At 34.7% G+C, this 15,590-nt stretch overlaps 2 pseudogenes; both read left to right on the top strand.

The window, feature by feature from the left end:
• The first annotated feature begins 6,720 nt into the window (after positions 1-6,720).
• LOC116113487 lies at positions 6,721-11,851 on the top strand (annotated as a pseudogene).
• Positions 11,852-12,803: 952 nt separating this feature from the next.
• LOC116113518 lies at positions 12,804-15,191 on the top strand (annotated as a pseudogene).
• Positions 15,192-15,590: the final 399 nt, after the last annotated feature.

Raw genomic sequence — 15,590 nt, 5'->3', positions numbered from 1 at the left:
GAGTTTTAGTACAATTTGTTTTCATTCTCCTTTTTTATTTAAATAAAATTTATAACAGATTCTCTATTTTAACATATTAAAGTTAAAGCAAATTGAAAGAGAAATGTGAGTATTTTGTATATTAACCATCATTCTCATCGTCTGATTTTCAATCAAATGTCAGAATCAATTCAAAGGGAAAACAACAGATCCCTTTTCTCCATAGATTAATCATAATCCCTTTTCTCCATAGACTCACCAATGTGTAAACCAAAACCAAAACACCTAAACCCCCACAAAACAAACCAGCACCAGGCCATCCAAAAATCAACACAACCAAGAGCACACCACTCAGAGGACAGAGCAAAACCAAACCAGCAAGCCATGCCATGGACCCAAGCCCAAAAACACCAACGGCAACAAGCCAAAACAACAAATTTGGTCCTTTCTTTAGTTCATGATAATTAGCGAGAGGAGGCATTCATTATTTCATTCAATTTTTTCATCAAAATTAACAAAAGCCACTTACAAAATTCAAGCCAAAAACAAAACGAAATTGCAATGACGTGCTATGTAAAGTGGAGTCACAGAGACGTTATGTACCGCATTGACTTCAGTGATGGTAAAACTAACCCAAAAGTAGCGAAATATTCCCAGAAACTCAAATCAATAGTTTATATAATTCATTAGTAAAATGCACAAAATATTTACCACCACAAGCTTTGGATTTTGATAGTTATACTAAGAATCCAAATTCACTTCAGCTCCACTCTTTTAACTCAAAAACTAAACACATACATATGCAAAATTTCCAAAACCCACAAGAAAGAAAACGCATAATCATACGTAACCGAAGAGAACACCGATGGAATTTTGTAACTTTATAAGATACATAGAGAAGAAAAGGTTTACTTACTAGAGTCCAGACAGTGATGGCTTTGAATGGATCAACCGTGACACGATGGTAATGAATGAATGAAGGAGGCCGACAAGGAGAATGGACTGGAATAGTGCGTGGAGAAGAGAAGACGCGAGCAATACCAAAGGGGAAATTTGGGAATTAGGTTGGGTTTATATAGGAATGAGTTTTTAGTAATTAAGTTAAAAAATTTGGTCATTTTTTTAGTTCATTATTTTTAAGCTAAAATTTTAGTTGCCAAACAAATTAATTTAGAACTAATTTTTTAGTTGCCAAAAAATTATTTTAATTTACTATGATTTTGCATTGACGGGAACACGAAAATTGGGTGGGAACATAAAAATTTCAATTAATTTTGGTGACTAAATCCAATTTAGTTGCTATGATGCGTTTTTTAAACTATTTTTAATATACAAAAAATAATTTATTGTTAAATATATCCTGGGCCCTTTGTAATTATTATCAAAAACTTGCGTTTGGTTTATTATTTTGGGTAGGATTTTGGGGATAGTATTGGATAGTTAAATAGGGGAGTATTACGAGATAAAATTTAAAAATTTATGAAAAAGCCCCCAAGGTTTGTTAATTTAATAAACACCCCAATATATTAAAATATTGTAAAATGACAAAAACACCCCTAACACCCAAAGTGCCAAATTCTGGCCACCACCGTCGGAATCTAGCCGAAAAATTGGATAACCATAAAATCTGGTCGGATATGGCGGGCATTCGATCGATATGGCCTTTTCTGGTCATATCCACCACGGATCTGGCCGGATGTGGCCTTCGACAGCCGAAAAAGGTCAACTTTGACAGAAGATATGGCCGTCGTTGTCTGTCAACGATGGCCAAGATTTGGCCGTCGTTGACAGTCAACAGCGGCCATTTCTTTGGCCGTCGCCGACGGCCAGATCTGGCCTTTTTCGGCCAGATCCGTGGCCGATCTGGCCATTACCAGCTATTTTCGGTGGTCGTGTGACTGTTGTGACAGATTCCGGCTACCACCGGTGGTGGTTGCTGGAATCTGGCAAGTATTGTGGGTGGGGGTGTTTTTATTAGTTTTTAAACTTTTTTCTTGGGGGGTATTTAATGAAATGAATAAACTTATGGGGTCTAAAAATAATTAAAAAATAGACTAATAGTTTGGGAATAACGTGCCAAACAACATTTGAAGAATAGGATTAGGAATATGGATAAAAACAATAAGCCAAATGTACCCATAGATATTTCAGTAATTTTGATATTCTTTAAGTAATTAAAATAATTACCAATTAATTAATAAATATTTGTCATCTAATTTAGCCACTATGGTGTAATTGCCAATAATTGTTTTCTACAATAAAAAATTTAGATGCAAAATCTCTTTATTTAGATGTCAATTGTTCTGTTTTATCGGGAAAAATTTCCGCCCAAAAATTGCCAATCCAATAAATTAGTCGCTAATGTAAATTGTTCTGCAACTAATCAAATAATCGCAAAATATTAATTTTAGAAGTCAATCGTGCGAATAAATGACCCCAAAAATTTTATTTCCCTTTTGTCGGCTGTGGGTTATCTGCAAACAGTATTGGTTAGTTGCTAAAAATTTGGTTGTAAAATGTACATTTTCTTGTATTGTATATATGATTAGACTCTCTTTTCTTTTGAGCTAACTTTTGAGAGTGAATTCTATCCAAACTCATTTTATAAATAAGAGTTATCTCGACAACATTTATGCCAACAACTTTTGGAAGACGACCAAGTACATCTTTGCATACAGTTAAAATGCAAAATAAGAGGTGGTTCCTAGATGAAATAAAAAAGAAAAATCCTTTGTTGAACAAGCACTATAAGGAATTATTAGTTAAAAAGATTACAAAAGGATACGTTTAATCTGGTACAATTTCTCTGCTAAGAAAGAAAAGATAAATATTCTTATATTACCTGTCATCAATATTGCGCATGGTCCTCTGAGGTGGGGCAATGCTCTGGCTTCTGAGGTTAACAAATCCCTGTAATTTGCTTAGTCAGGAACTGGAAGAAACAAGGCTCATAATTAACATGTTTGACAAATCTTTCTTTTTGACAATACAGTACCCATCAGTTGAAGAGTCAAAATATAATATTAGAGGCGATATAATTGGCTTTGGAGACCCTCACATTGTTACCCTCTTAAGATCAAATGAAGTACCAGGGTTACAAATATTAAAGCAGATGGTAGATGGGTTACAAAAAGAAGTGTATTAGCTAAATAAATATTCAAATTTGTGCAACTTGAAAAGTGTTGATGCTCGATTTTGACACTAACTATTTGTACGTGAGAAATGCTAAGCGGACTTAGAAGTCACACGTGATATGAAAATGTTCAGTTAAATAAAAGGTGAGAAGCAATGTTTAAAATGGTTCAGATGCTTAGAAGCGAATCTTCACGTCCGCTGATATTGTATTAATGAGTAAGATCAGGTCGCATTAAGCGGACTGAGTTACAGCTTAGAGAATACAAGGGAGAGAGAGAGAGAGAGAGAGAATAAGCTATTCTAGAGTGAAATTAGTCAATCCTGCAAATGAGAGAGGATTCCTCCATTTATAGTGGAATGGACCAAGGTAATGATTACTAAATCTGCAAGTGGATGGATACCGTGCAAATCCTTCTCTGCATCTCATTGCTCACCTGTCTGAGTGATTTCCTCGACTTATGCAAGGGTTGGACACGTGGATGACTTCCAACCATCTGTCAACCTAGCACTCACCCACTGCACTAACAGGGGCATGCTACTTACGTCATTATGCGACGTGGGCACGCCTGAATGGTCGCAGAACCTTCCCAAGCTCTGACCATCCCATGGTGACAAGACCCCGCATCAACCTTACTTTTTTCAAGCATAACAAAAAGAAAGATGACGAAAAAGAAGATCAGAGGGAAGCGGGGATGTGGTGGTGCAAGTTGAATAGAGAAAGAGTGTTAGAGTGATGAGTTGAGTTTTAGAGAAAAAGTCCAATTTTTTTTTTTTTTTTTGGTTATATATAATAATAGTACATACATAGTAATTAGTACGTAGTTGAGTTAGCCAAATAAAAGAAAGATGTATTCAAATGAGAGAATTGAGAGATATAGGGCTTAATTAATATTATAGGGCATTAGCTTTTCATATAAGCTTTATAGAATGGGAAAACATGATCTAATATCACAAAGGATTCATATAGGCCAACTCATTAAGCTTAATTAGACTACCTTACCAAGAATAGACCTTAATAACATACTTTTAATAATTTTCTTGAGAAGAATGGACCACCACCCAACTGTTGTTGATGTAATCTTTGTTTGAAAGAAAAAAAAAAAAAAAAGATTCAATTGTGACAAATTAATTTCAACAGTAAGCCCATTTGCCTAGTGAAAAATGGTGGTCTCTCTTCTCCAATAATAATATCTTGAATTAAACACATTGTTCATGTATTAAAAACACACTCTTTGAGCACAAGAAATTTCTCTATACATTATGGATAGTCGGAGACCACCAACAATTTAGGAAATTGGATGTGATATGTTTTTCCTAAATTAAAATAAAAAAAGGGCTCAAAGTGGGGCGGAACTACGTTTAGGCTTTGGCGTAGCCCATAAAATATAGTTCTATTGTGACCACCCCTTGTTTTTGAAGGTAACGCTTTAACCCCAGTAAATGTTGCTTTTAAAGACTTTCTGGCCCCCTTGTTCATTGAAGATAACTTTTGGCCCCCCATAAACTTTGTTTTTATTTGATTCTCTAAATAAAATGACCCTATTGATAAGCACAAATAAATGTAAACTGATAATTAAGCATATTCACCACTTAACTCTTAAATTTAATTACAACAAATATTTTTTTTAAATGCATCACATTAATCATAGGCTAAATTAATTGGCCTAGCTATACATACTACAAGTGATCTACTCAGAAAAATAATAGTAGTGTAATACTAATAAAAGAGAGAAAATTTTGCTTATTAAAGATATGACATAATGGTCCTATTCTTCTTAGCTTAGTTTTAAAACAACCCCATACGATTAAAACTTATTAGTTAGAACCCATACCTTGACATATCCCAAATACTTTCAGTCTTTCTTAAAAACTAATTAAATTCATTCATTTTAATGTAACTGTTTATTACTGTTATTAATAATTCAATTAACTACACCTTTAATGAAATCATTAATCCAGTTAGCCATTTAATATTGAGAGCACCACTTAAATTATCCAAATGTTAACCCAATACGTTGAATTGAATGCATGAATAAGACCCCCATTCACTAGAACTATTAAGTGAATAGGTTTAGGAAGATCTAAATTTAGGAAATGAAGGCATGAGATCCACCAAGTAAGACGAATAACATTATATTATGGAATTATAGGGTTTATAACATTTACCTCCTTGTAGTTTTGCCTAAATTAAAAACACCCAATAGTTTTGGATAGTAACAAATACATCTAAAAATTTGAGGGATATTAACCAAATCTAAGCAATTATAGATCACTTTATTCTTCTTTTAGTCTCTTACAGCCAGCCAATCCAATGCCCAAATCTTCTTAAAAAGAAAATTAAGAAAACCGTGAGTCAATTAATATATTAATTTGATGTAATTAAATTTTTAAAAAAAATTCTCCCAGAGATTTTAGAAACAACAAAATTTTCTCTATTATTAATGAGTTGTTGAAGTTTCAGATGATTTTCTTTTTATTTAATGAAATATAAGGAGGATTTTTTTAATTATTATTATCAATTCTTAAATAATATTAATCTAATTGGCCTATGCCTTATATTTTAACACAAAATTTAGCTACTCACTAGGAATAGGGGGCTTTTTGATATTTGGAAGCTTCAACGAGATTTTTTTTTTTTTTTTTTTAGCAGAAATCATTCTCTTTAAATGATGGTGGGACTATGTCTCTTTCCCCTTTAAGGAAACAAAAATCTCCTTTAAATCTATTATATAATGGTCCCATTCTTCTTAGATTATCTTTTATTCCTGCCCATTTTCTTTATACTCATTTTAAACAACCCATTACCATTAAAACTTATCAATTAGAACCCATCGATTACTTCATCAACTTTCAATTATATCATGAATTTTTTTTAATAGCCCTTTAGCCTTATACAAATTCTGTCTCATGTCAATTAGAATGGGAAATTGATTTGAAATCTCTCTTTTGACTCATCCCTTTTTCCTTATTGGATGAAATTGTTGACTAAAAAACTTCTTGGACATGTCATGTACACGTAGAATTGCTTTTCCAAGTTGGTAATTGAATTATAATTTAATACAGTCCAAATACTCATTCACTTTATTAGAGTTATAAAGCAAAGTTGGTTAAGTATAAATGGGTTAATTAATAAGAGGTAAAAGAATGTTGGTAATTCACTGCCAAAAAGTCGTATCATTATTTAATTAATGAAAGAGACTTGACTTTTATTATGGATAATCCTAACCTCACAAACATCTCTTCCTAATACTTCTCATTAACCTATATGACAATTTGCAATTGTTTTGGTCAGGTGAGACCTATTGTTAGACAGGTAGGACTCATGCGAGCTGATCAATTATAAATCGACACGTAACATTTATAAGAGAAAGTTAACGAGAAGTGTTTGTAAATATAATGTTACTCTTTTATTATTGTTATTATTTAATTATTTCTACTAGTAAACCTATGAATTCTTCAACGAAAAGAAATAAAAACAGTCATAGTTTAGGTAGGTAGGATCTCTTGCTTATAAATAGTCTAAAATTCTTTCAATCATTTGTCAATCAAAAACATTTCCATCTCTTCTCTTCAAACTACAATAGTTGCCCTAATATTTTAGCCATCATGCTTCTTCCAATCATAATTCTCTATGTTCTCATCTTCCTTCTCTCAACCCTAATTCTCAAAACCCTCTTCTCCTCCTCTTCCAAACACAACAAGCTCCCTCCGAGCCCTTTCGCCCTGCTGGTCGTTGGCCATCTCTATCTCCTTTGCCCTTTCATACACCACTCTTTCCACAAGCTTTCCTCCCGCTATGGCCCCCTCATTCACCTCCGAATCGGCTCTGTCAATGGCATCGTCGCTTTTTCTCCCGAAACTGCTACTAAAAACAAACGAACTCACTTTCTTAGCGTGCAAACACACCGCCGCCATTGATTACCTTACTTATAATTCCTCCTTCACTTTTGCTCCCTACGAAGCTTACTGGAAATTCATCAAGAAAATCAGCACGGTTGAGCTCCTCGGAGCAAGAACTCTCGGCCAGTTTCTTCCTATTAGAAGCCAGGAGTTGCAGGATTTCGTCAAGCTTTTGCTTGAAAAGTCTCATGTGGGAGAAAGAGTTAACGTTACAGAAGAGTTGTTGAAGTTGACGAATAATGTGATAACGCAAATGATGTTTAGCATCAAATGTTCAGGGACGGATGGCCAAGCTGAGGAGGCGAGGACACTTGTTCGGGAAGTGACGAATATTTTTGGACATTTTAATATTTCTAATATAATTTGGTTATTTAAGAATGTGGATTTGCAGGGATATAGAAGGAGGTTTATGGATATTAATAAGAGATATGATTCGTTACTTGAGAAGATTATATCGAAATGCGAAATGGTGAGGAAGGAGAAGAAGAAAAATGGAAGGAGAATAAATGGAGATGTTGATGATGATGAAGAGGTCAAAGACTTTCTTGACATTTTGCTAGATGCCTTGGAAAATGAGAAGTCGGAGATACAGTTGACAAGAGATCATATCAAGGCCATAATTCTGGTAAGCCAGTTTTCAGAATTCTCTAATTTTTATATTTATAAACATAGATTTACATCAATGTTTTAATACCTAACCTAGGGACTGACCCAGCCAAGGGGTTAGTTCTCGGTCGAGTGGTTAAAGGGGCTTCTAAGGCGTGCAACAGCAGGGGCAACCGGCTTTTAAAACAATGATTTATATATAAAAAATTATTTATATGTAATCATTTGGTACAAACATTATATGTGTATCGAAATGCATGAGTTGGGCATTTGGGACCCAGCCCCAAAACCCGGTCCTAGGAGGCTTGGTCCTAAAACGGGACCAGGTCTAAGGAAGAGGGCCCGGGCCAATTTTTTTGGTTTTTTACCTTTTAGTCATCTGTATAATTACCAAAACCCCTTTATAAATTTAAAAATAAACTAAATTATAAGGGTTAAAATGATATTTTATAAAATTTATTAAAAAATAAAAAAAAATACTTTTACTAACTGTTGGCTGCTGCCAATGGTTATATATATTTTTTTAACCGTTGGTTGGCAGCCAACGGTTATATTAACAATTATAACCCTAAAATTTTTTATTTTTTCGACACCAATCAATCTCTCATTCTCTCATTCTCTCAATCTCTTTACTCCAAATCTCTAATCAAATTCTCATTCAATTTATATTTATATTTATAATTTATTCATATTATTTATTTATATTATTCAATTTTTTTCTATTTTTCAATATCATCATAATTTTATATTATTATTTGATTTCTTTTAATTTTAATTATTTATTATTTTATCATAAATTTATAATGGCTTCCTCAAATGAGTTTTACGTTTCATCCATCGAAGAAATGGACTGGTTCAATCCATTTTCACCATTTCCTCTCGAGGAAGCAGCTGCAATTCCACAACCACATTCGGTTGGGACGAGGTGTAGCTAAACATATGCGAGCTACGAGTCAACGGGGCAAGGGCATAGCTCAACCCCCCCGACTGTCAAAGAGGGTCGTGTCCGATGTATGACGATACTTCACCAAATTAAAACGGCCAAAGACAAATAAGGAGGAGCAAGAATCGTGTGGGATATGTAATTTTTGTGGAACTATTATTGGCGTTGAGAAAGGGACTTCGACGATGCGACGACACGTGGAGAAGAAGTACCCCCAAATAATGCAGTTGCCCGATGCATCTTCAAGCGGATCAGGTAGACAAATTCAAACTCAACTTAATTTTAATCCACAATCCTCAACCCTCTCAACATGACAATACAATGCACATGTTGCACGAGAGGAAATAGCAAGATATATAGTTGCTACGGACTCTCCCATTTGTTTATCTGAAAATCCTTTTTTTATTCATATGATTAAAACTGCATTTTGTCCAGCATATACCGTTGTTAGTAGAAGTACAAGTAGAAGAGATATACTAAAACTTTATAACAAAATAAATAATAAACTTAAAAACGAATTTCAAAATTTTAGGAATATATCTATTGCACTTACATCAGACATATGAGCTTGTAGATCAAAAACCGATTTTTTAACTGTCACAGTATATTTCTTAGATCATAATTGGGGTTTACAACAAAAATTGATAGGGTTTAAACCATTATATGAAAAATATAGTGCTGAAACTATTTATTTTACAATTCTTGAAGTTTTGCAAGAATATTTATTAATTGATAGAGTTGAAGTGCTAACGCTTGATAATGCAGCTGCTAACACCACGACAATCTCTTTATTTGAAAAGCAATTGGATCCACATGGTGAAGGCAAATTTTTTCACTAGAGATGTGCTTGCCACATCATCAATTTGATAGTTAAAGCAGATTTAGATGCTATACATTCGAAGATGGAGAGGGTGCGCAGAGCTATCAGATTCATCGTCAGCGGTAGCAATAAAAGATGGCAGGAGTACGTCAAATATTGTAAGCAAGAGGACTCACCGGTTCGACCTTTGAAGTTATGTACAGACATGTCTATCTATTGGAACTCCACCTACCTGATGTTGGAAAAAGCTTTGCCAACCACGAAACAAATTATAGATTTCGTCAACTAGAAGAACCGTCCAGAGGAAGTTGTCAGCTATGATAATTGGGCGGTTTGTGAACTTTTTTATTCATTTCTGTAAATTTTTTATGATGTTACGAATACATTAAGTGGTATTTATTATCCAACTACTAATTTAGTGTTAGATATTTTACTTCAAATTTCTAAAACTTTTGCTCAATATAGATATAATATCATTTTAAGTGAAATTGTTTCAAAGATAGAAGAAAAATATGAGAGATATTGGTTAGATATTTCATTCTTATATGGATTAGGCCTTGTTCTAAATCCTAGGTTTAAATTACACGTAGTTAACTGTATAATTACTGAGACAGACCATCATTTAGGATATGATTATACATCTTATTTGACTAACTTTAAACAAAAATTGGATAGCCTTTTTTCTTTATATGAGAACAGGTACAGTGGAAGTGGAATGTTCAGGAGAGAGGATTCGGACCTTAATGTAGCCCTCCGTCAAGGATCGAGCAAGTAGACATATGTGGAACGTGGCGGAAGTAGCAGCTCCAGCTCATACATAAATGGACCAAATGAGCTGAATCATTACCTACAAGTGGACCTGTCCTATATGACGATGAAGGAGCAACATGATATAGATATTCTTCAGTGGTGGAACCAACATGAAAGTCGATTTCCCATTGTAGCCCAAATGGCACGTGACATTTTATCTATGCCGGTTTCTACAATTGCATCCGAGTCAACATTTTCAACAAGTGGTCGGATTGTTGAAGACAGAAGATGTTCTTTAACCGATGAGATGATTGAAGTGATAACGTATTTACAGGATTGGACTCATGCAGAAAGAAGACTACAACAGCACCTTGAAGATCCCGAACTACTCGAACTCTTTAGGAATACTGATTTGAATGATGTAAATATTGTTGACGATGAAAATGAATAATTTAATTAAAAAAATTATTTAATTGTTTATTTGTGAAGCGTGAATGTGTAAAACGTGAATTTATGTTAAAAATTAAAATTAACTATTAATTAATTAATTAATTTATTATTTTTTAAAATTAATTAATTTTTTAAAAACTTACTAATCTACCCCTAAAAATACTAAAAACCCCCTATAAAATTTCGTTTCGCCCCCAAAATATAAAAAAAAAGATCAAGGGGGAAAAGAAATTGTCCAGGCCCATAGGACCTGTCCTAAGGACCGGTCCGGGTCCTTATTTTGCTCATGGGCCTGGGCCCGGTCCCAGGCCCATGAGCTACTGGTCCCATTTGGGACCAGTCCCAAATGGGCCCGGGCCCAGGCCTGCTTGGGACTGGTCCCTGCCCACCTCTATCAGCATGACTATATATATATATATTTGTCTGTTCTCACTTCAACTCACTAATAAAAAAGGGTACTAAATAATTTAAATGTCTAAAAGTATTGCTTCTGATTTTTTTTTTTTTTTTAATTCTCAAAAAAGTGTACCAAATATATCGATATGCATGGCCAAATACATATAATACAGTCATCTAAAAGTATATACCGGAGTTTTTAAGTTTTTTATTTACAAGTTTCATGTTAATGTATTATTACAGGATTTTATGACAGCTGTAACAGACACAACCGCCATGGCAGCCGAATGGGCATTGGCAGAGCTCATCAACAATCCAAACGTTCTCGAAAAGGCTCAGAAAGAAATCGACCAAGTCGTCGGAAAATCCAGGCTCATCCAAGAATCTGACCTTCCAAATCTCCCATATCTCCAAGCCATTATAAAAGAAAACTTCAGGCTTCACCCTCCGATCCCAATGCTCGCTAGGAAATCCATCGAAGATTGCCAAATCGGCAAGTACACAATTCCTGAAGGCTCTCTATTGTTCGTAAACCTCTGGTCGATCGGAAGAGACCCCAAAGTTTGGAATAATCCAATGAAGTTCAATCCTGAGAGATTCCTGAAACCAAAAGAAAGAGATGGCCCTGGAATTAACATTGATGTTAAAGGGTTCAACTATCAGTTGTTGCCATTCGGGACTGGAAGAAGAGGATGCCCTGGAATCAATTTGGCCATGCAGGAGTTGCCGACAACTCTGGCGGCGATGATCCAGTGCTTCAACTGGAAGGTTGTGAATCCAGAAGGAGTGGAACTGAACGGCCAGGATGGACCGCTCCTAGAGCTCATGATCTTGTTTGTGTACCGGTGGCACGGTGTTCTCCGATGTCATAGATCCGGTTACTTTGGAATGTAATTGCTTGTTGAATTAATGGTTTTCTTTGTTATTATATTGTATTTTGTCGTATCTTAATAAAATCTATTGTTTTCTTTTCCTTGGAGTGCTCAATTCTTTTAAGATTTAGACGTGAGGCTCTTTAAACACACAATTAATATACAAATACAGTAAATAGGTATTGGTTTAAAGTATTTTTTATTTGATTAACGGGTTGTACATATCTAATTATTTTAATCCTTGTATAAAATAAAACCCTCTATTGTACATTTTGTTAAAAAAAATATTATACCTATAATCTCTTTTCACAAATTTTTTTTTATACTTTCATATGCCAGTTCGCAATTGGTTAACTTACAATAGATCCCATATAATTGACTAATTACAAATTGTCACGTCAAGATTATAAGAGAAAATTTGTAAGAAGAGATTGCGAGTGTAACATTACTCGTTTATTAGTTATAAAATCTCAAATATCATTCTTTTCAAGTCATAGTTATCTCTACCTTGCCGATGCCCTCTAACTTTGAAGATTTGTTGCGTATCCCTGCAGCAATCTTCGGATTTGTTTGGTAATTGCTTTGAAATATTGAAATGAATCTCACCAAATCATTAATTTATTTTTGACTGACGATTGTAGGGTTTCATGTCTTAAGATCACTTAAATTGTTATATATAATTAATCTCACTTAAATTTTTGTACATAAAAAAATTATTAAATTTTGTCTTTTTTAAAATTATTAAATTCACTTAAATTTGTACATATGTGGACATTTATATTTTTAAAAATCCAGACTTCAGTTAGCTATACTGCTGTAGTTTATATCTATTGACACAAGTAGATAGTTAGGTAGGTTCTCTTGCTTATAAATAGTCTCAAATTCTTGCAATCCTTCTGTATCTTATCAATCAAAAACGTTTACATCTCTCTTCTCTTCAAACTACAATATTTGCCCTAATATTTTAGCCATCATGCTTCTTCAAACCATAATTCTTTATGTTCTCATCTTCCTTCTTTCAACCCTAATTCTCAAAACCCTCTTCTCCTTCTCTTCCAAACACTACAAGCTACCTCCAAGCCCTTTCGCCTTGCCGGTCGTCGGCCATCTCCATCTCCTCAGCCCCTTCATGCACCACTCCTTTCACATGCTTTCCTCCCGCTATGGCCCCCTCATTCACCTCCGAATAGGCTCTGTCAATTGCGTCGTCGCTTCATCTCCCGAAATCGCTAAAGAACTACTGAAAACAAACGAACTCACTTTCTCCGCCCGCAAACACACCGCAGCCATTGATCACCTTACTTACAATTCCTCCTTCGCTTTTGCTCCCTACGGACCTTACTGGAAATTCATCAAGAAAATCAGCACGGTTGAGCTCCTCGGAGCGAGAACTCTCGGCCAGTTTCTTCCCATTAGAAGCCAGGAGTTGCAGGATTTTGTCAAGCTTTTGCTTGAAAAGTCTCATGCGGGAGAAAGAGTTAACGTTACAGAAGAGTTGTTGAAGTTGACGAATAATGTGATATCGCAAATGATGTTTAGCATCAAATGTTCGGGGACGGATGGCCAAGCCGAGGAGGCGAGGACACTTGTTCGGGAAGTGACAGAGATTTTCGGAGATTTTAATATTTCTGATATAATTTGGTTCTTTAAGAATGTGGATTTGCAGGGATTTAGAAGGAGGTTTATGGATATTCATAAGAGATATGATTCGTTGCTTGAGAAGATTATATCGAACTGCGAAATGGTGAGGAAGGAGAAGAAGAAAAATGGAAGGAGAATAAATGGAGATGTTGATGATGATGAAGAGGTTAGAGATTTTCTTGACATTTTCCTTGATGCTTTGAAAAATGAGAAGTCGGAAATACAAGAGATCATATCAAGGCCATAATTCTGGTAAGCCAGTTTTCGGTATTCTCTCTTTATGTGAATTTTTATCTTTATAAACATAGATGTACATACATGCATCCCGTGATTGAATGGTTGGACTGAATAAATCTTGACATTCTATAAATTAAAATACGTGTATGTCGCAGCATCACATTTTAAGTCAAAGAGATACTTACAGAATTCTTCTTGCTAAAGCTAAATTTTCTTTCTTTCTTTTTCAATTCAATTTTCCAACTTAAGCAAGATAACCCATTAAATCTAGATCCTTAGAAAGATAGACAGATTAATAATGGAAGTTAGGTTAGTGATAATGATGTATTGAATCTAATGAATCAACAATACTTCTTTCTTCTTAATTATCCATTCTTAAGATCAATCTGAATGAAATACAATAGTTGAATTCATGTACTTTAGCGGCACTTTCGGTTTATCTAACATTGTACAGTCTTCAATGAATACCATCCACTAATAATACTTTAGCCTTTTGCATGTGTATCCATATGCATGACCATATATATATATATATATATTTCTCTGTTCTCACTTCATCTTAATTTTAATGTCTTAATCATATCCTTTTTGATTTTCAAGAAATCACTCAGTATATAGCCATCCATCCGATCACATGACAGACATTATCTTATCCAAGACTTTTTATTAATTGTTACTAAAAACCGGCCGTGACTATAATACAGTCATGTAAAAGTATATATCTTACAGTTTAAAGTTTTTTATTTATAAGTTTCACGTTAATGTATTTTTCCAGGATTTTCTGACAGCTGCAACAGACACAACTGCCATGGCAGCCGAATGGGCATTGGCCGAGCTCATCAACAATCCAAACGTTCTCGAAAAGGCTAAGGAAGAAATCGACCAAGTCGTCGGAAAATCCAGGCTCGTCCAGGAATCCGACCTTCCGAATCTCCCATATCTCCAAGCCATTATAAAAGAAAACTTCAGGCTCCACCCCCCAATCCCAATGCTCGCCAGGAAATCCATCGAAGATTGCCAAATCGGTGAGTATACGATTCCTGAAGGCTCTCTATTGTTCGTTAACCTTTGGTCGATCGAAGAGACCCCAAAGTTTGGAGTAATCCAATGAAGTTCAATCCTGAGAGATTCCTGAAACCAAACGAAAGCGAGGGCCTCGAAACTAACATTGATGTTAAAGGGTTCAGCTATCAGTTGTTGCCATTTGGAACTGGAAGAAGAGGGTGCCCTGGAATCAATTTGGCCATGCAGGAGTTGCCGACGACTCTGGCGGCGATGATCCAGTGCTTCAATTGGAAGGTTGTGAATCCTGAAGGAGTGGAAATAAAGGGCAACGATTTGGTTGATATGTCTGAACGGCCAGGATTGACCGCTCCTAGAGCTCATGATCTTGTTTGTGTACCGTTGGCACGGTGTTCTCCGGTGTCATAGATCCGGTTACTTTGGAATGTAATTGCTTGAATTACTGGTTTTCTTTGTTATTGTATTGTATTTTGTCTTATCTTAATAAAATCGTATTATATATGCATTTGTTTTCCTTTTCTTGGGAGTCCATGAACACGGTAATATCCTAATAAAAATATTTTAAAATAAATAGACAAGAAAAAAATATTATGACGTATAATTGATATGCTACAACTATTCATGAACCTATAATCAATTTTCTTTATTCATGAAAATATGATCATCTTTTATAATGGATATCTTAAAGACGATTTAATACTCTGTTTATGGTGATATAAATCTTATAATTATATTACATAAAAAAAATATATATGAAAATTAGGTTTTTTCATATATGAAAAGTTTTAGGCGCAAACATTGAGAAAGTTTTTAGAAGGTGAGAGATTGAGTCCCTTGC

The sequence above is a fragment of the Pistacia vera genome, unplaced genomic scaffold (genome assembly GCF_008641045.1).
Source record: "Pistacia vera cultivar Batoury unplaced genomic scaffold, PisVer_v2 Contig68, whole genome shotgun sequence".
NCBI classification, from domain to species: domain Eukaryota; kingdom Viridiplantae; phylum Streptophyta; class Magnoliopsida; order Sapindales; family Anacardiaceae; genus Pistacia; species Pistacia vera.
Note: the sequence above shows the minus strand (reverse complement) of the source record. Positions and strands in the feature narration are given on the sequence as shown.